The sequence below is a fragment of the Thermobia domestica genome, chromosome 3 (assembly GCF_964235325.1).
Source record: "Thermobia domestica chromosome 3, izTheDome1.hap1.1, whole genome shotgun sequence".
Taxonomy (NCBI): Eukaryota; Metazoa; Arthropoda; class Insecta; order Zygentoma; family Lepismatidae; genus Thermobia; species Thermobia domestica.
In genome coordinates, this window is record NC_137456.1 from 306,601,220 (window position 1) to 306,622,415 (window position 21,196).

Below are 21,196 nucleotides of genomic sequence, written 5' to 3' on the forward strand. Positions count from 1 at the left end.
TATATATATATATATATATATATATGTGTGTGTGTGTGTGTGTGTGTGGGAGGACTGGGTGCGCATATGGGTGAAATTCATCCCCCCCTGGGAAAATTTTTCAATTCGCACACTGTGTAAACTGGTGTCCCGACAAAACGTACCAGCGACAAAACGTACCACTTGAATTTTCGCGACAAAACGTACCACTTTTGACGACCTGTCATAAATGACAACCTGTCATGGATTAATTAAAGCATTTCTGATATTTATTCCACGACAAAACGTACCACTTATATAAATTACAACCTGTCTTGGACTAATTAAAACATTTCGGATATTTAATCCACGACAAAACGTACCACTTCAAGCTTTTTTTTTTCAGCGTGTTCACAGATCATTCTCTAGATCAAACAAACTTCTCTTAAAGGTTCTGTACGTGACAAACGTAACATTAAACACGTTTATCAACGAGTAAGAGAACACGAGTCTTCCAAAATACATTAGACCAATGTGGGTGCTTACATATCTAACAAAAGAGAACATAATGTTAAGAAACTACTTCCTCATGAACAGGTAAAACAACGGCAGTATAAGGTTGACAAGAACAGACAGGTAATGTATCGAGTTGTCAAAGTGTAGAAACTCATTGGTAAAAGAGGGCTCATTTACAGAGGAAATGTAGCAGCCTATAGACTGAAAGACACAGCTATAGATCATGGAAACTTTTTGGGTATTATTCCTTTCTTAAGCAAATTTGATCTTCCGCTTAAAAGTAATTTAGATAAGGTCACCGAGAAGAGTCATATACGAGGAAGTAAGCAGGATAGTTGTCGCATAACTTTTACTAAACACGGTGAATTTTGTTTTGAATGCTATCAACACACTTATCAGAGAAGATATTTCGAAAGAAGTCTCTCAAGCTTCAATATTTTCTGTTCGATTAGACACTACTCAAGATATAGTAGTTTCAGGCCAGTGCTCTGTTGTTTTACGATATGTTCTTAAAATGGTTGTTAAACAAAGTATTGTTGTCATTGTAAAATGCATATCTACCACAGGCCAGTGTCCTTGCGGTTTACTGCAGGAAATTCTGCAGAAGTTGAACTTTGTTATTAAGAAGTGTACCGTATTGGAAATTCAACCGATGGCTGGTTGAAGTAACATGTAAGGACAATATTCGGATTTTTTCAATTCACCTATGATCAGTTACACTGTGATTCAGTTGATTTTGAGTTTAACGGCCCTTTTAGCAGCGAAGCTATATGAGACGGGACATACTGATTTACGGGAAATCCGAAGCACATGAATTCCTGCCAGGAATCGAACCCAGGTCTCCCACGAAAAGGCGCATACGCTAACTGCTTAACCACTAAGAAACTCAGTTACACGTGTGGTGTTACGCTCATATACTCAATCATGTCATATGTGATCTGACAAAAAATTGCATTGATTCTGTATCATTGTTCTGCTGAATGACTGTGCGATATTTATGCGTGAGTCTTATCAGCGAATAGACATTTGGAAGATCAAATGTTAACAAAGGCGTCTTACAGTTATTGCTGAAACAAGATGGTAGAAAACACACTGTTTTTCAGAAAAAGTTTGGTCATTTTTCGAACTCAGAAAGTGCTTTGTATATAGAGTTGACCATAATAATTAAGAAAATTGCTTCTACAGAAAATATCAAACCAAAGGCTAGGTGTAAAGCGAAAGGATATATTAAAGATCTTCTCAGGTTCAAAACAACTCGGACAGCACAAATGTTCCTTAAGATATTTCAAGTGACGACCTCTCTGTCAAACTATCTCCAAATAGAGGGTGCTGCTAGTGTAGTCCTATCGGATGGTGCAGACTACTCTGTTCCAAGTGAAAGAGTAGAGAGATGATTTTGAATCTGTTAAGAATGCAGCATTAAGCTTTGCAAAATGGACCAATAACAAATTTGAAGACTTAGAACGTGATTTCTTTCTTTTTCTTTTCTATTGACCTGTCGACAATTCGCCTTCAGAGATGGACAAAGATTTTCTTGTAAACATGAAGATGAAGCTGCTTCTATCCAATGACCAGGAATTGCATCGAAGCATTCAATACAATATTGGACATGGTAGCTTCGAGTATTTCTTCAAGATTCAAGAAGCAATGTACTTTATGGATTATTTGGACCCTAGCCACTTCAACCAAGTAACAGAACTTCCAGACGTGCCTTTCGATAAACTTACATATTTTCTGAAAAACTTCAGTAAAGAAGTTTGGACTTTTAAAGGACGTGGATATTCTTGAAAGTCGGTCTTGATGACGAGCACAACCGAGAAAGAATGACTGTCCTGATGGTGCAAGTGATTCAGAATTAGGATAAAATACATTTGTTTACAAGGAAAGCGAATGCAAAACGTGTTGCAAAATTGCCCAATGTGCTGCTTTTTAATTTTGCAGAATTGTAAATTTAGCAGTGATACTTATCCAGGTTTCCAGCATACAAATTTTTATTGACTTCGCCCGTAACTCAGGTAACATGTAAAAGAATTTTTTCAAAACTTAAATAAACTAAAATACATTAAAAATAGGATAACGAGTACCATGTCTCAGGAACATTTGAAAACATTTATGTTGATGTCTATTGAAAAAGATTTATTAATAAATATTTCGAATACAAAAGTGATAGATACAGTAGCATCAAAAACTAGTACACTAAAACATCTGCTAATTTTGTAATATAGTATACGTTCTCCTTGAACTTCATATAATATTTTGAACAATTTAGAATAATATACTGATGAAAGAATATCAGGTTTTAATTGTCAATTGTTAATACTATTGACTTACTGTAGAAAGAAAACTGCAATTGATTTGTGACATTGAGATGCTAGTGGCCCTTGTGGGAGAAAGCGTCCGCGTCCCTCTAATAATGCCTATCCCTCTCTGGTCCAAAGCCTGGATAAAGTGTGGTGGAAATCAGCAAATATTCAAATATTGCATATGGAAGATTCTCGCTGGTCTTGGTCTGGCGGGAATCTTGCAGGTATTATCTTGGTGTTGCGAGAATCTTGCAGGCATGATCTTAGTCTTAGCCTTAGTCTTAGTCTTGGTCTTGCATCGCTATTTTTCTCACCAGCAATCTGTTCAACTTTTAACCTTATTTTGGCCGGTATGTATATACTTATATACCGTCCTATCAAGTGGTACGTTTTGTCGCCTGTCATTATTTGATGACTGATTAGAAGACTCTTCACAAGTAGCCCTCCAGGCAAGTGGTACGTTTTGTCGCTTGTCATTATTTAAAGTGTTTTTAGAAAACCTTTCACAAGCATCCCTCAGGGTAAGTGGTACGTTTTGTCGGTGGTACGTTTTGTCGCTAGTACGTTTTGTCGCGTATTCGTGTAAACTGAATCACAACTTGTTGCAGAAGAGTATGTTAGTCTCTCTGGTCGAGTGACGATGTGTCTCGCTCCACTGCAAGCAGACCCGCCGTTGCCTCTCCACTTCACGCGAGCACGTTTTCCAATGAGTTGTGTGTGCACACCACATTTCCTTCTGCGATCTTCAGAAAACACGCACCCGCACGAGCAGTGTGCACAGGTGGGTTTTAGGGCGCTACTTTTTTTTTGGAGGGGGAGGAAATGATAAATTTGGGGAGATTGGCACCGCTGCGTTTCACTATTACATTGATAGCGATTGCCGCTGTTCTCGGACTATTTATGCATTCATTGCCCTGTTTTCCTCAGTATGCAACCTATCCTTTTGGATAGTAGTGTATTAACACGAACTTGGTTAACACTTCATTTATGGTCTGCTGCTCTACTGTGTGCACAAGGAAAGGTGGCTTCTGATAGTTGGGTAGAGCACGTGGAGTATTGGAGGCGCTGTTGCCAGAGGCTTCTCAATAGAGATAGCAGCTCTGACTACAAACTTAAGGGGATGTCTACCCACTTGCAAGTGTTTCAGGATCCCTATAAGATAACACGTAGATATTTCTATGTGAATATTTAACAAGATATTGCACTTACCGTCTCAAAATTTTCCATGATATTTTCCAACAGCAATACCTATATGTTCATGGTTTCTGTTTTTGATTTAATGCCCCAGATCAATTTAGATTAATTATAATGTATACTTCCGTTTACACTTGGCAACGTAGAGGATAGAATTTCTCCAGGAATTGAGAGCTCTCTGCTGAACCTCTAGCCCTAATAGTCTTCGCGTCACGTGGTAGTGATTTATGAGCGCTTCTGGCTAAAAACAAATGTTGGCTCTGTTTCTTCCTTTTTTTTTTTTGTCAAAAACTTGTTTTGGGCAGCTTTGTCCTCAGTTTTGTCCACTGCCTCTATCGAGATAGCAGTTATACAATGGAGATCGTTTGCAGATCTCATAGCAGATAATGTAACATTCTTTGAAGAAACTCGAAGACTGACATACGAGCCGCGTGACAATTTGGGTAGGGAATCTGGAGCGTTGCAATTTTGTGTTGTGAAGTCCGCCTTATCACACAAGACGAAATGACCATGAACAAGAGACTTGTGAAGGAAGAAGGAAAATGTTCTTAGTAATTGTATCCAATTGTTTTCACATTTTTCACCTTTCCCCCCGAAAGATCCCTTCGAAAAGGGAAAGAGGGGAGGGTGATTTTGTGACCCTTGAGTTTTAGAATAGTCTTGAAACGAACTGCAAAGTGCACTTACTGGAAATTCTACTGTCGTTGTGCTATAATATCTGTGTTGCAAGAAGTGTGACAAAATGAAGGAATCAAAGAGGAAAAGAATTTGGTACTCTCTCCTTCCAAAAAAGAAGTCTCGCCAAGCTAATTCATATGTGTGGTCGATCTCAGAGTATGGAGTTCAGAGACTGGATAGTTAATATTTACCATTCAGGATTACCTTACAACCAATTAAATTCCATTTTCACCTAGCTTGGGCTGGGTTTGGGCAACTCCCTCTTGTGCAGTCGCCTGGACCCAGATCAGGCTCGTATTTATGGACATGTGTCTATTTCCGGATCACTTCGGAATTGATCCTTCGTTAATAACCATTCAAGTTCATTACTATATTTCCTGAATTATCCAGTAATCCTTTCTCCTCCAATCCTTTATCTTTCTTCATTTTTTCTCTTTTTCTTTTCTTCTCTGCCTCCCTCTGCTACTCTTCTTTCTCACTTTTCTTTTTCCTAACACTAACAAAACTGAAAAACGGTGTCGTGACGGGGAGTAGTCGCTATCAGCACGGTCAATAAGTTGTTTCGATAGTTTTTTTTTCTTCGGGAGTCCGATATGGAATGATTAACGGGATGATCTACCTTTTCTCGGCACAAAATTTTTTATATTGGACCTTATGGGGAGAACATGGCTACCGAATTTCCTCAGTTTCTAAGGAACTAGGTATCTCTAATGGAAAAGAAAAATTTTGCATCATTCTACAGAAGTTGATTAACGGGTTGAAATACTTAAATTGTACATTTGTCTGCTAGTTTAGCAGAAATAAATTATTAAAAAATAAATAAATTAGTTTCTTTTTATATAAATTATAATATGTCTAACTTTGGAACCAATTATGGTAGGAAGATCAACTTTTTTTTGTTTTATTCCTTGAGAAGAAACGAGTCTAATAGTTTTAATCACAACCATATCTGATACGCCAATTAAAAAATAGTATTTTAATATAAGTATTAAAGTCCACCTGTCAAGAAGTTTGACGAGGGTAAGTCACGCCCCACTCTAAGCTTGGCCGCGGAAAGGGCGGGGGTTTGTGAAATGGAGGGGGAAGGGGGTGGATGTCTGAATGAAACAGGTTCTCGACCAGTTTCTGAGATTACCTGTCAGCTGCCAAATACTGTTAGCTTTATAGAGTTTGTCTCCCTCAATGGTTCCATACTAAGAGACTGGACGATGTGGTGTGAAGTATCCTCTTTTCCCCGTTACCTCTGGAAGTTCATCAAGATGCATTCTAGAGTGCGGGGGAAGAACAGTATATATCAGAAAACGCTGTTATTTTGGGATTTTTTTCCCTTCCGGACAAATATTATAGCATACAGTAGTGGCAAAGGGAAGGGGGGCAGAGGGGTGCCCCCACAGGATTCGGACAATCTAAAGTCCTGGCCCCCATATATAGGTGTCCGTAAAAAAATGTCCACTAAGTTTTTTTTTTTAAATAATGTCCTGGGAATATATTTCAAATTTGAGGTGTTTTCCTGGTAGCCGTCATTTTCCAATATGGCCGCCGCCCTACGTAAATCGGTAAATCTCTTTCTCTCTCTCTCTCTCTCTCTCTCTCTTTCTCTCTCTCTCTCTCTCTCTCTCTCTCTCTATATATATATATATATATATATATATATATATATATATATATATATATATATATATATATATATATAGGCATATATAGGCATATATATATATAAAGAGAGATATCGTGAACCAAGGCACTTAGAAAGATAATTTTGGTGTCAAACTATAGGTTTCTGAGGCCGATGAATTTAAATATGGCATTGTTTATTGCCACTTAGAAACCTTACAACCTGGCAACACTGTTGTCTAACGATTAACTGTACAAAGTTACAAATGCGTATATGCACGCATTATTCTAGGATTTAGCGTACTTCCTCAGGACTAAACGAAACCTACTTTTTCTGGTAGCTTTCATCACGACAAGACATATTTTACATGGTAACATGAGAGAACATTTGTCTAAATCCAATATGGCAGCCAATATGATGGCTAATTACTAGGCAACCAAGTAATGGACTTATTCAAATGCCCAGTGGCGTATTTACAATTTTGTTTCGGGAGGGGCTTTGCTAACTTTCGGGGGGACTTTGCTTGGAAATGTGAAAATTCTGCAAGATATTTCATTTATTTACTATACTAAGTAAGATTTCGGGGGGGGGGTTAAGCCCGGAAGTCACCCCCCTAAATACGCCACTGCAAATGCCTGTCAGTCCTAATTGGTCTAGAGCCTAGAGAATGGGAGAAAGAGGCAGGATACGGTCTCATTGAAGAAGTGTCTCCTGAGGGGGCGAGGGAAATTTAAAATACTCCATTTTAATTATTTCTTGTGAAAATGTCATATATTACCTTTTACAGCCCGTGACGACAGTAAGATTTCTGTGATTCGGCCAATCCCTGTTCCTACTTGCAAATGCCTGATTTATAGCATTTACGCTATTAGTAAGCGCTACTGAGGTCAAAAAGAGTTGAATTAGATTTTTGGAGGGGCGCATTGTTATAGCATGTTTTCTAACGCACAAAGGGATGTTCTGAATGGGGGTAGCTATGTGTATGTTTAGCCAATGGAGCCATTTGTATCTTCGTGGCTTTGCACTCTAACTCCAAATAATAATAATAATAATAATAATAATAATAATAATAATAATAATAATAATAATAATAATAATAATAATAATAATATAGCTTTTGCCTCCTGAAAATAACCAGATGGTAAAGTTATGGTCAATACATTTTTGGAATTCGAAGGCATTTTAGAATGCTTGTCTTTCATCTGGCTATCAGAAATAATTGATCACCATTTTCTCTACATATCTATAATTTTCTTACAGGGTAGAAACACCTCCTCGGAAGAGAGAGAGAAAGTGGCCGAACTTGGGCTATTGAACGTGAGGACAGGATGTTTACATTCGCATTGACACCTGCTGTGAAAACGGTCCCTTCATATCTCTCGGGACGAAAACAGAAGAAAAGGGTGGGCGCGGATGCCTTACCCTGGTCAAACTTCTTGACAGGTGGACTTTAATACTTATATTAAAATACTATTTTTTAATTGGCGTATCAGATATGGTTGTGATTAAAACTATTAGACTCGTTTCTTCTCAAGGAATAAAACAAAAAAAGTTGATCTTTCTACCATAATTGGCTCCAAAGTTAGACATATTATAATTTGTATAAAAAGAAACTAATTTATTTATTTTTTAATAATTTATTTCTGCTAAACTAGCAGACAAATATACAATTTAAGTATTTCAACCCGTTAATAAACTTCTGTAGAATGATGCAAAATTTTTCTTTTCCATTAGAGATACCTAGTTCCTTAGAAACTGAGGAAATTCGGTAGCCATGTTCTCCCCATAAGGTCCAATATAAAAATTTTTGTGCCGAGAAAAGGTAGATCATCCCGTTAACCGTAGATCATCCCGTTAAAGGTAGATCATCCCGATCATCCCGTTCGCGTGATTCTAGGTTCGATTCTCTACTAGAATACTCAAATCATTGGCGTTTGCTCATCGTTGTGAGGCAAGCTGGGGAGCCACGTGATTAAAAGACGTGACAGTCTATAGAATTAATATAAATGTATACACAGTACAAATGTTGTTTGACAGTAGTAAGGTATTTCGTTGATATGTATATACTATTTCTAGGATATGCATACATGTATACGTTGATATGTATACATTTCTTTGTATACGACTTTTATAATGTATAATGTATTCTTATAATCAAGAACGAAATTTTAGAATTCTTCTTCTTATTATTATTATTATTAAGTATTCTGCCTTTTGGCCGGTCCTGGGACTGATGAGATTTTTTTCGTTTCTTCTTAATTTTCAGTTTGGACCTTGAAATATTTCTTCCATGTTTCTCGATTTTCAGCTTCTTCTTAATAATAATTAATTATTAATGCTTAATAATAATTAGGCATAACAATGTTAGAAAACTGAAATATTTTAACAGAGCAGTTGATTTCCACGAATGTCTAATAACAAATTTTACCACCCAAGTGAGATTTATACCACTTGACACTATGGTTCGGAACTCATGACTATCATATTTGTGTTACAAGGTTATTTTCTAAAGACAGCTGTTTATTAGTCTAAAATCTAAACTCAGCAATACAGCCCATAGGGGCCTGGACATGCCAGCTGGTAAACATTCACAACCTAGAAGATCGTGATCAGTGCAATGACATCAAACAATCCTTTCGTCTTTCTTGGCCAGAGATCGCTACCACTTTATTCGGATAGTTCTCCATTTCTTTCACGATGTTGACTCAACTTCGGAAGTTGTGAGCTTACACAGGCAATCAAATCCTATTCTACGTACAATGGAGACACAATATAACGAGATTCAGCTAAGGAAAAACTCCTAAATAGTCATTAGTAGGAAAAGAAGCTGAGTACTATTCAGGAATGAATTGTTGATCATCTCTTAGGGGGAGGATATTTTCGAGAAAATGTACGCATGGAAAATAATAATAATAATAATAATAATAATAATAATAATAATAATAATAATAATAATAACACAGCTACACAAAAAGAATAAAAGTTCTGTGCACCAGACCCCAGGGTATGGATTCAAAATATTTTGGTACCCAGAATCCAAATTTCGAAACCCCAGGACGATTGACCGTGATATTTTTTTAAATGGGCGATAAACATAAGCAAACGTAAAACAGCACTTACGTTCTTCGCCCATAAAACAAAGTTGACACGGTCAATCGTCCTGGAGTTTCGAAATTTGGGTTCTGGGTACCAAAATACATCGAATCAATACCCTGGGGTCCAGTGCACAGAACTTTTATTTATTTTGTGTGGTTGTGTAATAATAATAATACTGTATAAGGAAAAGGAATGAAGACGTACTAAAGGAAGCTAATGAAGGACGACAGATCATGAAAATAATAGAAAAAAAAAAGAAACAGCATACTTGGACATCTTATTCGGCACTCCGATTGGATCACCATGTTGATAGGGGAAAAGGCAGGAAGTGGAAGATCAAGGATAGAAAAATCTATAAGTTTTACGTCCCACAGTTATGCCTGGTAGGTTAAAGGAGCTAGTGATGTTGTGATAAGAAGGAAATGCTGGAATGCAGAAAGTGGAAGGAAACGGGAGAACCCCGAGAAAACCCCCACACATGGTGTTTGTCCTCCACAAAGTTCACTTGGTGCGAGCTGAGATCGAACTAAGGACGCCATGCATTAGAGGTGAACGCTCTACCACTGACCCACCGCGGCCCGATCAGGGATAGATGCAGTTACGAAGAAGAGACCTTATCAAATTATAAAACAGCTCTCCCAGGGGAGAGAAAAGTTTTAAAATTTCCTTCTTGCGCATCAACCTATGATTGAAGTGAGAAAGATTATTATTATTATTATTATTATTATTATTATTATTATTATTATTATTATTATTATTATTATTATTATTATATCGAGAATGTACTTCTGGGTTTCCTCCTTAAAAAATACACACACTATTTCCAATTATGGTTATCCTACTTTTTACAAATTTGTCTTTTTTTCCTCTGTCTTTCATTCCCATCATGCGATGGGTGGGCCATAGAAGGTGACGCCTTTTCTGTGGCCAGAGTGATCAAATTTGTCTAATTCAATATTGGTTTAAATAGTATTAGTTTTCAAGCTACATATATGAGTTCTTTGACTAACTGAATAGTGCACGCCCCTTCTGGCTCACTCGCCACTATTTAACATTAAATTTAGCAGATGCCTCGATATACTTGCATAAGTTTATTATTTCTAAAATAAACATTACGTAAAAGGTTATTCAAATTGATATCAAGTTTTTCTGACATTTGTATATTACGCATATCTTTCTTAATTTGCATTACTCACATTACCCCAGAGAACGAACAAATTTTAGAGTTCTGGTTTGAACTTCTCTTACAATAATAAGCAAATATACGAGGAGCGGAAGGGAGGATATTTTCTGGACTAGGAAGGAATGTGTGCGGGTGCAGAGCAGAGGTCTGCACGGGCCGGAATTTTCAGCCCGGGCCCGGCCTGTGAATTTAGAATGTGAGGCCCGACCCGAGTCCAAAATATGTCTTAGCATTTAGGCCCTAGCCCGGACTGAGCTCTGTGATAATCAAATGAGCCCGAAATAAGCCCGAATTGCAGAAACTTAATTATTAATGCAAAATTGTATTTTTATTTACAGCAATTCGAGGTTTGATTTTGCAGTTGTGTTTTAAAAGTCCTCCAGAAAGAACGGTGCAATTTGTATCGTTTTACACTATATTTACAAAGTTAGGCCCGAAAATGTCCGAGAAATATGGTTGTATATTTAAAAATTCACAGCCCGAACCCAGGGGCGTCATTTAGGAGGACAGGGAGAGGCATTTGCCCCCCTCCCGAGTTTGAGATTTATATAATTTTATCAATAGCATAGTAGTAAATCAGTGAAAAACGCGAAATTTTACATATATCAAGGGGTCTTGGCCCCCCAAGCCAAATCTGAAATGACGCTACTGCCCGAACCCCTCCCGGGCCCGAAGTGATACATTCTTTGTAGGCCCGAGCACGTGCAGACCTCTAGTGCAGAGGCGTTTCAAGTGGTGGGCGACTGCCCACGGCCTTGCATCTTGAGGGACCTCGCAAAGACCAACGAGCCTAAATCGATTTAGCACTCACTTTTGTCGATGCAACAATAGAAACAAATATGAATTCGGACTTAATTACAGAAAAACAATACGCTTCAAACTAACTTTTCATCTATTCGTATATATTAGATCGCTAGCATACGCGACAGGCGGCGAGTTTATTTTAAAATTGCAATAATGAATGTGTATAAGTCTTTATCGTTGAGATGAATTGTTTTCGATAAATTTTATTATAATTAGCAATTTTTAAAAAAGGGGGCAGGAAGGACTCGTAAACCTTATTCGCCTTCTGTGTAGATGGTATGGTAAAAATCAATACTGGATAATGAAAGTGTAAGTGTAAAGGCTAATATGGAACAGAGAAACAAAAGAGAACTTCTTCAGAAGGGAATTGGGAGGGGAGGGGATGAGAGTACAATGCTGTGACGCTTAAAATGCGTCTTGATTTGTATACTTCAACAAACTTTTCTTATTAGATTACGCAATTTCTCGTTTCTTACTCCGATTATTCAAAGTATTCAAATGTTCTCGGAGGGAGTGACCGCCCCTCCCTTTAATCCGTCCGTGGTGTCATTCAGTTTGGCTTTTCGCTACTAATTCAAAGTGCTTTCCGAAACAAGTTGTCTTCTTGTGACAGCAGGGGGTGGAAGAAACAAACAAACCGTGAAAGGAAGAAAGAAGAGGTTTTGGGCTCTTCCAGTCCAGACCATTCTAACCACTGAGAAGTGAGAATCACAACGTGATTTTTCTGGTAAGAGCGTCCTTTTAAAAGCAGCTAACAAGCAAACAGATGGTCAGCCCTCTCCCCTCTGCAGCATACTTTTTATTCTCTGTTGCCAAACTTACTGAAGAATATATTGCAATTAATCTAACGCATGTAACGTAAATTGGAGACCGTGGTTGGATTTATATGGGTCTTGTGTATTTGTATTAAAAATTTCAAGTTATTACCTGCAATACTTTGTTAGAAATTACCATATTAAATTTTACATGTTATCAAATGGAGAGTTAGAAACCTAAGCGGAGATGGTAGAAGATCCCCTTAAGACGTTTAACTATTCGATTTTTCACGAAGCTTTGCAGCTCTTTAAACAACGCAGACGGCAGTGTGTAAATGTTGCCAACTAACATACTAAAAAGTTTATAGAAAACCTCGAGCTAACAAATTAAGAAACAAACCGAAGAGCGGGAGATTGAAAATGAAATGGCATGGACTTCTGATAGATTACCAAGATGCATTTTCTCTCTCCTGAATCTTTGAAGCAGCATATAAATATAGACACAGAACACTAGGAAACATGACTGCCCGCAGCGGGGAAGGGGCCAAGGGGATGTTGCCTCCCTGGGCTTTGAAAGGTTTTTGGAAGTGCATGTCAAGACATACTAATTTGCTTACTTAAATGTTATAACACTTAATATATTCATATTAAATAATATAGTATCTGGTATTATAGATTATTTAATGTAGTTAATAAGCATACGCGAGTAAATAACTGTTGTTTTACTTTATGTATTATGTGCCCTCGTGTATCAAAATATTGTATATTCGCGACTGAGTTTGTGTGTCGGTCTTTTTCTCCCCCTCCCCCAAAGTGGAATCAGTATTTTACCTCCTTGAAAAAGTCCTGCGGACGTCCATGCCTAGACGCCGGGCTGAACAATCTCTTAAATTTTCCCTGTAACTGCAAATCATGGCGAATCGTGGTTGACCATAAATCTTCGTGACTCTCAAGTAGAGGCAAGAGAACATGTGGATAATTGTTCATTAAAAAAAAAAAAAAAAAAGCGAAAGAGTTTATTTATTGAATGGATTACGATTTTAGTATCCCTTGAAGATTTTTTCAGATATTTTGTTACTCCTGAGAACTAACAATAATTCTTACGACTCTTAAAGGTTCATTTAACCCTTAACGTACCAAACCTAACTCGTCAATGTTGTTTACCAAGCTGGGGTCTTCTGGGGACCCCAAGTAGGCCTATTATTTTAATATCTCAACACGGTATTGCAACTCAAATTATTATTTTTTGGATGTCTAAAAGCATACCTAAGTTAAATGAGCATTGTTGACATCAAATATTATGTTTCCTTGAGCAATATTCAGTTTTTCGTACAATTTTATACTTTTGTGTTCGTAAATCTGAAATACAAGTTTAACAATTGAGCTTTTACATTTTCAAGTGTGTTTTTATTTTTTGTATTTTTTAAACGAACGCATCGTTGATCTAATTATGTAATAGATAGTATATCCCAAACGGATGCAGGACATAAAAAACGAGAATAAATTGATTCTTATAGTTGCAGCAGTATCACCAAATATCACCCTTTGGGGTCCCTAGAGGACCCCGCTTGGTATGTTAAGGGTTATGCCCGATCGTTTCTTTTAATCGATATGCGAATTATAACCAGGGGTAAAAGTGGGGGAACGCGGGAAAACGCCATCCCCGACCTCGAAAAAATATGTAAGAAATTAAAATGGGCAATGATAGGCGGGGGGACGGCGTGACGTCATGCCGCTTGCTACCGTACCCCTACCTTTTCAGATCCACTTTTACCCCTGATTATAACATATAGAATTAACATCAGACGTTACGCTACTTCGAATCGGTGAAATTGCTTTTATCTTTATTTCTTACTTATCTTTAAAATAATGGGCCTACAACTTTTTATATCCAATGAAAGGCTCTCCAATTATCTGAAGTATAATGCATTTAATATATTAAATAGAAATTTAGTACAAGGGCTCAGTTTTTCTTTTGGGTAACATAATGAACATTTGCAGCCCAGTTCTCTGAAACTGACTAAAGAGTCTGACTACGATTCTTCACAGGAAAAAAAAAAAAAAAAAAAAAAGAAATATAATCAGAAGTAACACTTGCAATGAGCCAAATGACCATTATTCTTCCATAAGAAAATAGTCCCCAAGAAATTCCACTTGTTCAACCTAAGTAGCAATTATTGTATTTTTAAATCACACTAAGAACATTTTAGTTTGAATTAAAAGAAAATAGTCCCCAAGAAATTCCACTTGTTCAACCTAAGTAGCAATTATTGTATTTTTAAATCACACTAAGAACATTTTAGTTTGAATTAAAAGAAAATAGTCCCCAAGAAATTCCACTTGTTCAACCTAAGTAGCAATTATTGTATTTTTAAATCACACTAAGAACATTTTAGTTTGAATTAAAAGCACATCTCTATATGTGGATTGACATCTTACACAAAAATTTAAATTTAACAGGAAAACAGCTACACCCACTGACAAATACGCTATATTTGATGATGGCCATGCAGGCAGGAAGGTTACCAGTGAAGGATTACATGCACGTGCAGAAGCAGAAATATTGCGGGAAACAGACGAAGCATTTTCTCCTGCACCAATCGCTGAATACTCGTGCGCGGAGCGATATAAATTGAGTTACGCGGTTTGTTTTTGAAGAGTGCAAAGGTTTGAAAAAGCGAGTAGTCGTCTCAACTACTGGCAACAGCGCGGTCAGTGACCTTCGTTGCCTAGAAACAGCGTGAAAGAATACTGCTGTGATTGGCGAACAATCCTCCCTCTCATTTTGTTTACATGTGCAGCTATCTGTCAGAGCCCACCTTTCAGTAACTCGATAATAGTTTTACCTGATTCCATTAGTGTTCCAAGAAAATCATATTTGTAAACACCATTGTTTTGCACATTTTTTTTTTCTTCTTGTAATTTTTAAGTGTGAGCACTGATCAAGCCAAGAGGTAACCCGGAGGAACGAAATTGCCCTAGTGCCATACTTCCGTCTGGTTTATTGTGGATTATCAGTATTTTCGAATTCCATTGTTTTGCATCCTCATATATTGAAAGGGCCTGAGCGTAACTGAAATCATAACTACGAGGAAGGATCAGGAACAGATTACAAGGCAGATATTTCTGGAGTTTTGTCTATTATAGAGGAATGAGGAGTGTACGGTAATTTGAGTTACATAGAGTTAACAACAGGGACGTAGTGTCCATTAAGACTAAGGCTTAGCCTATCCATTTAATTATATATATCAGCCTGAAATGTTGCTTTTGGACATCGATACAATTAATTTTATTAAAATGGATTATGGATTTATTTAATGATGCGCTGTTTAAACATCATGCGAGAATAGATTGAAGCTTCTGCAAGAACACATTGTAGGCTATGGGCCGCTAGCCTTCCGCCTTTCTCATGTAATCTTCAGAATGGGGCGGTGACAATCGCTTTCCCGTCACCCTTAGCAGACGAAAACCATTAGCAATACACAAATTCAACACGAAACAACGAAAGTGGACGAATGCTGACGAAAGGCTAGCCTTTCGGGTGTTTGGGAAAACAAACGTGACAGGACGCGGTCTTGTAAGAAAGCATAAAACAGAGAGACTATGAAAAATTTAGGATCTCGCATTCAGTCAAGTTCGGACAAAGAAAGAAAAAAAGAGAGGGAATAAAAATCTTATTACGAATAGTGCTAATACATCAGGGAGCTTATTGCGTAGCGGTTTGCGTTATCGCAGCGTAAAATTTGCATTGATATTTGACGGTAATTGACATAGCAGGTGTAATTGTTATTTTATTTTTTGCGTTGCGTTGCGACCCGCAAGTTTTGCGAAGATTGATCCTGAATGAGGCCTCAGATGAAGTATAGTTTCTTTTCTTTCTTCTTTTTTTTTTTGTATTTTCAATCTAAAAATAGCTTTTTCTGTAAAAAAAAAAAAAATGACTGTGAGCTGCAGCACTACTGTTTTCCATTAGTATGCTGATAGGTGTTGTTGTGGATAAAGGTGAAGCGCTTTAGTTTGTGTCTATGATTTGGAGAATTTAAAATTAAGATAGCCCTATATCCGTTTTTATTTGTTTCTTTGAAATAGTAATACAGTGTATATGTGGTATGCGAGTATCTTATATATAAGGAAACCGTATATGCAAGGGAAATATGAAGCAGAACTACTCTTATACTTTTTCTTGTATTGTATGAAAAATCTATTGCATAAATTAGCATTTTTCTGTCAAACATTACAGCCAGGTCCGTAGTCAGAACACTAACACGTGATCGTTTAAATAAAGGCCGGATAGATTTTTTTGGGGGGGGGGGCGCAACTTGAATTCATTTTACATTCATATATACATACAACAAACAATTGCAAATTTCAGAGGACTGGGGCACTCCTAGCCACCCTCTAGCTACGAATCTAATACCAGCCTACCCATTTCAAAACTTCACGCTACGTTACTCGGATGGGTTTGATATTTTCTTTCATTATCGAAACATAGCAGTGACACCTGTGTGCGTGCCAAAATACAGAACCACCAGACAACTGTACCCAATTTGTTTTGGAAACAATAAACCAATCTCACATGTGCGAGAGGAAGAATAGCACAGCGGAAAGATCAGGTATTTACTCACGGTCAGTTCGCAGCAGGAGTCCATAGTACCAGACCCTTTTTGTTTCATTTTGTCTTTATTAGTCGTTTGTGCTGGCTATATGCCTGCTTAGTTGGTCAACACTGAGATAAGTCAGTGAAGGAATTGTTCATGTGAGAGAGAGAAGAGCAAAAGAAGAAAAAATGAATGAATGATAAAACATACCAGAAAAGTTGAGAATGTCAGAATTTCCCGTTTTCAGCCTATTTTAAAGAAAAATTCCCGCATTCCCGGCAGTGCTCAGAATTTCCCGTTTTACGGGAAATTTCCCGCCAACTGGCATCACTGGTTACTAGTTGGCAACTGTGCAGAGTTTCAGCCACCCGCCACCTACGACACTAGTTGTATGTAAACACAAATGGCGACTCGTTTGGAAAACTGGTCTCGCGAAGAAGTTTGCTCAGTTATTCGATTTCTGTGGGCGAAACATGTAACCGTGGCTGAAGTTCACCGGCAGCTGTAAGAGATTAATGTCTCGTCAGCATGTCGCAGAATGGTGTCGAAAGTTTGCGGCTGGTAGAGAAAATACCGCCCACAAGAAGCGCAGTGGCAACCCAAGCACGGCATCAACCAGGAGCGGCTCGATACCATAATCTGAGGTAGTTCTGCACAGTTTGTGTATATTGAATTTCCCGTTCGCAGTAAATTAATTATAAAATGTGCATACACCAACCAATATAAATTTTTAGCACTCTAATCGTTATAAATGACAATTATCAGGCACATAGCCAAGAAGGAGGGGTCCGGGGGATCCGGATCCCCCCCTCCTTCGAAACCATAAATAAGAAATAAGGAAGGATTAAACAAAAAGAAACGAAATAAAGAAGAATCAGGGTTAAAAATATAAAAAGCTATAGCAAACTTTTGGTTACTCTTTCTTATGAGCACATATGTATTACTTGCACTACACAGTGGCAAATGAACAGAATATCCTGGAAAAGTCAGGGAATTTGAAATTTCTAGAAAAGTTACGGAATTCTCAGAATTCCTGCTACTAGTCAGGAAATTTAAAGCTTTCGAAAGCATAGTGCCGTTCTGTAACAGTGTGGACATTTTTTATCATAATTTTTCGACTTTGCTTCTCTGCAGAATCAAACATGTTATTTCAGAAACAATTTTCTACTGCTCCTTTAACCTGTCATTTGGAACATACAGTAGTTGATGGAATAATGAAAACAAAAAAGTTACGTGGAAAGAAAGTTCTGTTAACATTTGATTCAACAGAGAAAGGAACGCAGATATTGTAAAATATTTTACAAGACATTATTTGATATGTACTTTTTATGACAGTTGAGGTCATAATGAAAGGAAAAATGTTATATTTGAATGAACAAAGGAAGGAACGTAAATATTGTTAAATCTTTTTCGATACTTTTTTTATTCTTTTACTCGAGATTTCCTCATAGTTTGTTTTTAAAATACTAACATATCCTCATTTAATTGTTTTAACAAACCAATATATGTTGCCAGTAAAATAGTTTAGAATGATCGAGTCCCTGATGTGATGACCACAGTATTTCATGTGACGCCCCCCCCCCCTCCCTTACGAAATCCTGGCTACGTGCCTGACAATTATAATTGGAAATTAATACATATATATACAATGTTACTGTATCATGCAACCAAAACACTATTGTTTTGATTATCGCGTGCCAGGACGTATTTAGGATTTTGTTTCGGGAGGAGCTATACACAACATATGATTAAATATTTTATTTTATTTTATTTTATTTTATTTTTATTTTTTTTTTTTTTTTTTTTGATGCAGACAAGTTTTAATGAATTTGTTGAGTCCGATAGCTACCTCTTAATACGCCACTGTTGTGTGTAACAAACTTTTAAAATACCATATCCATATCGTAAGAAACATACTGTTTTCAGATATCAAAAATTTCGGATTCACGTAATATCTACAGGCAGAAATTTTATTAATACTACTGAATTATCGTTTGTAATGAAGTCCATCCGACATGTCTTCTGCTGTGCAAAATGTTCTATTATTCTATCATTAAAGTTAGATCTGGTTTATATAAAATCAAACTCGATTGATAAGGCAGCACAAAGAATTGAGTTTTTAATGGCACATTGTGCTTCTCAAAAATATTTTAAATTAGGGAAGCAATGTTCTGCTTCAGCTATTGTCATTGGGGTAGTTAAAAGAATTTCCAAAAGTTTTATGGTTTCCTTAAAATTGTTACACAAATTGTGTTTGTTCAGAAGATTTGCACAAACTTGAACGTGGAATACTTTTAGTTTTAAAGCGCATCTTTTTCAAAAGCAAGAGAACGGCGCCTCATCACGTCGTGTGTCTTCGGCTTCTTCGGAAGTATTCGTGAGTTCTAAGCTGAACAAACAAGGAAAACGTAATACAGCGCGACTGGTGAAGATTTTGGTCTCAATGCTAATGCATAGGGTAATCCGTGCACAGCTCTTGCAATATTATTAAGCTTCAGAAGGTATTTCCAGCAATACCATACTATGTAGCATATCCAGCAGTACAATTTCAGGACAATGTTAGACCAAATAGCATCATTGCGTGTTATTACCTTGATTAAATTAAGGACAATTCAACTCAATTGAAAATACATCTATTCCACTAAAATAGCTGGTAGTTCTACAGCACTTATAGAAAAGCCGCCCCTGGCATCAACAAATTTGAATAAAACTTGCGTGGAGGAACTGATTCAGGACAACAGAAGGATCACGTTATGGCATCTGATGGCAGAATTGGGAATGTTCGGAAGCGTTCGTCACATCGTGCATGCTATTATGCAATATCGCGAAGTTTGTTTCCGACGAGTTTCACGATAGTACTTTTTTTTTTTTACCAGGAGGGAATTTCAAATTTACCGTACTATGCGACAAGTGCCTCAAGCAATATGCAGACTGTCGAAAAATAATCTAATGTGTGTACTATCTGTTGGCTGTATTAATTGTATGAAAGAATTATACACGTTTCACTGCAGGCTTTGTAACAGTGGCGGCTGGTACTATATGTTGCATGGTTGTGCAACCGGATATTTCTTTAATACTAAAGATATTTTTAAGTATTAAAGTAGTGTATCAGTAAAAAATAAACCTTTGCTCTTGAGCGCAAAACAAAATTGATGCATTTCTTAAAAAAAAAACTGAAAGAAAGAGAGATATATACAAATCCAGTGGCAGCGAGCGTTGCCACTGGAAGCAGTAACATTGAGCATATGGCAGCGAGCTCCTATCTCTGAACATGGGGAAGTGGATTTATTCTTGCATCGCTGTTATCCTGCCGTATTACGCTCTTCCAGTTGCTACTTCGTTCGCAACGTATATAGTCAGCTTCTGTAGTAGTTACGAATTCCTCCGTTTGGCAGCGCTTGACTCAATTGATAGGTTGAGTGAGATATAGACGCTTGGAAGAAAGAAGTTAGTCACCAAACAGAAACTCGCAAAGAGCAAATACGCGTCTGTGGTAGCAGGAGCGGATCCAAGCTGAATATTTGGAGGAGGGCGGTCGTTCGAAGTCAATAGATTTTATTTTACATTTATAATACAAAGGTAAAAATTCTTGGGATAGATTTTATTTTTAAAATAAAAAATATATCCTATTCTGGGGGGGGGGGGCGATCGAGAATATCTTACCACTGGTCTAATTCCTAGTTGTGTGCCGGTCGTGCACATGATCCCGTGTTCGATTTCCGGCGGAGAGCATAAAAAATTAATCTCAAATTATTCACTTTCAATACTCATCTGTCATCTTTAGCCTAAATTGCTGGAATGTTAAACTGTTTTTTTTTTTTTTCATTTTCGAAGGAAAAAATGTTATATTTCATGCTTCTTTATAATAGAACAGCAGACAAAAATACGCAGTTACTGAAAATGAACTATTTGTCCCTTATATTCATACAAAGAACTGCTAACAAAATGCATATTGTCGGAGGAGAGAGGTGTTTCTGTACCTTAAAGAAAATAAAGCGGAAAATATTTGCAATAGCGATTCTTTCTATTCAGAAAAACGGTGAGCAGCATTTCAGATTTCAATGAAGCCATAGAAAAATTTGAAGCTCGAAAAGAACGAAGAAAGACCTTCCATTTTAAAATAATGCATAGTTTACTTAAATAATTTTGTTTAACTGTGTGCATGAATATATGCAATTTTCTTGCTTTTTTTTCTTCTTTTTGGGTTAACGATATCATTCATGGCTTACAGCACATGCTATATATTCGATTTATCTTTTGTTCAATAACATGAACGTAGAAGTTTTTGTATATAAATAGTGTATAAACGTACATTGATAGTGGTTGTTTGAAAAGAAAAAAAGGAAATAACTTATATATTAAATCAATATTAGAGAATACACTAATCAATAAATATACAAACGGAGCTTATAAGGACTTTCCTCTTCATATTTCCTGAATATTTTTTGGATAAGACTCAAGAATGCTGGGGGGAGGGGAACCCTTGCGCGTAACTA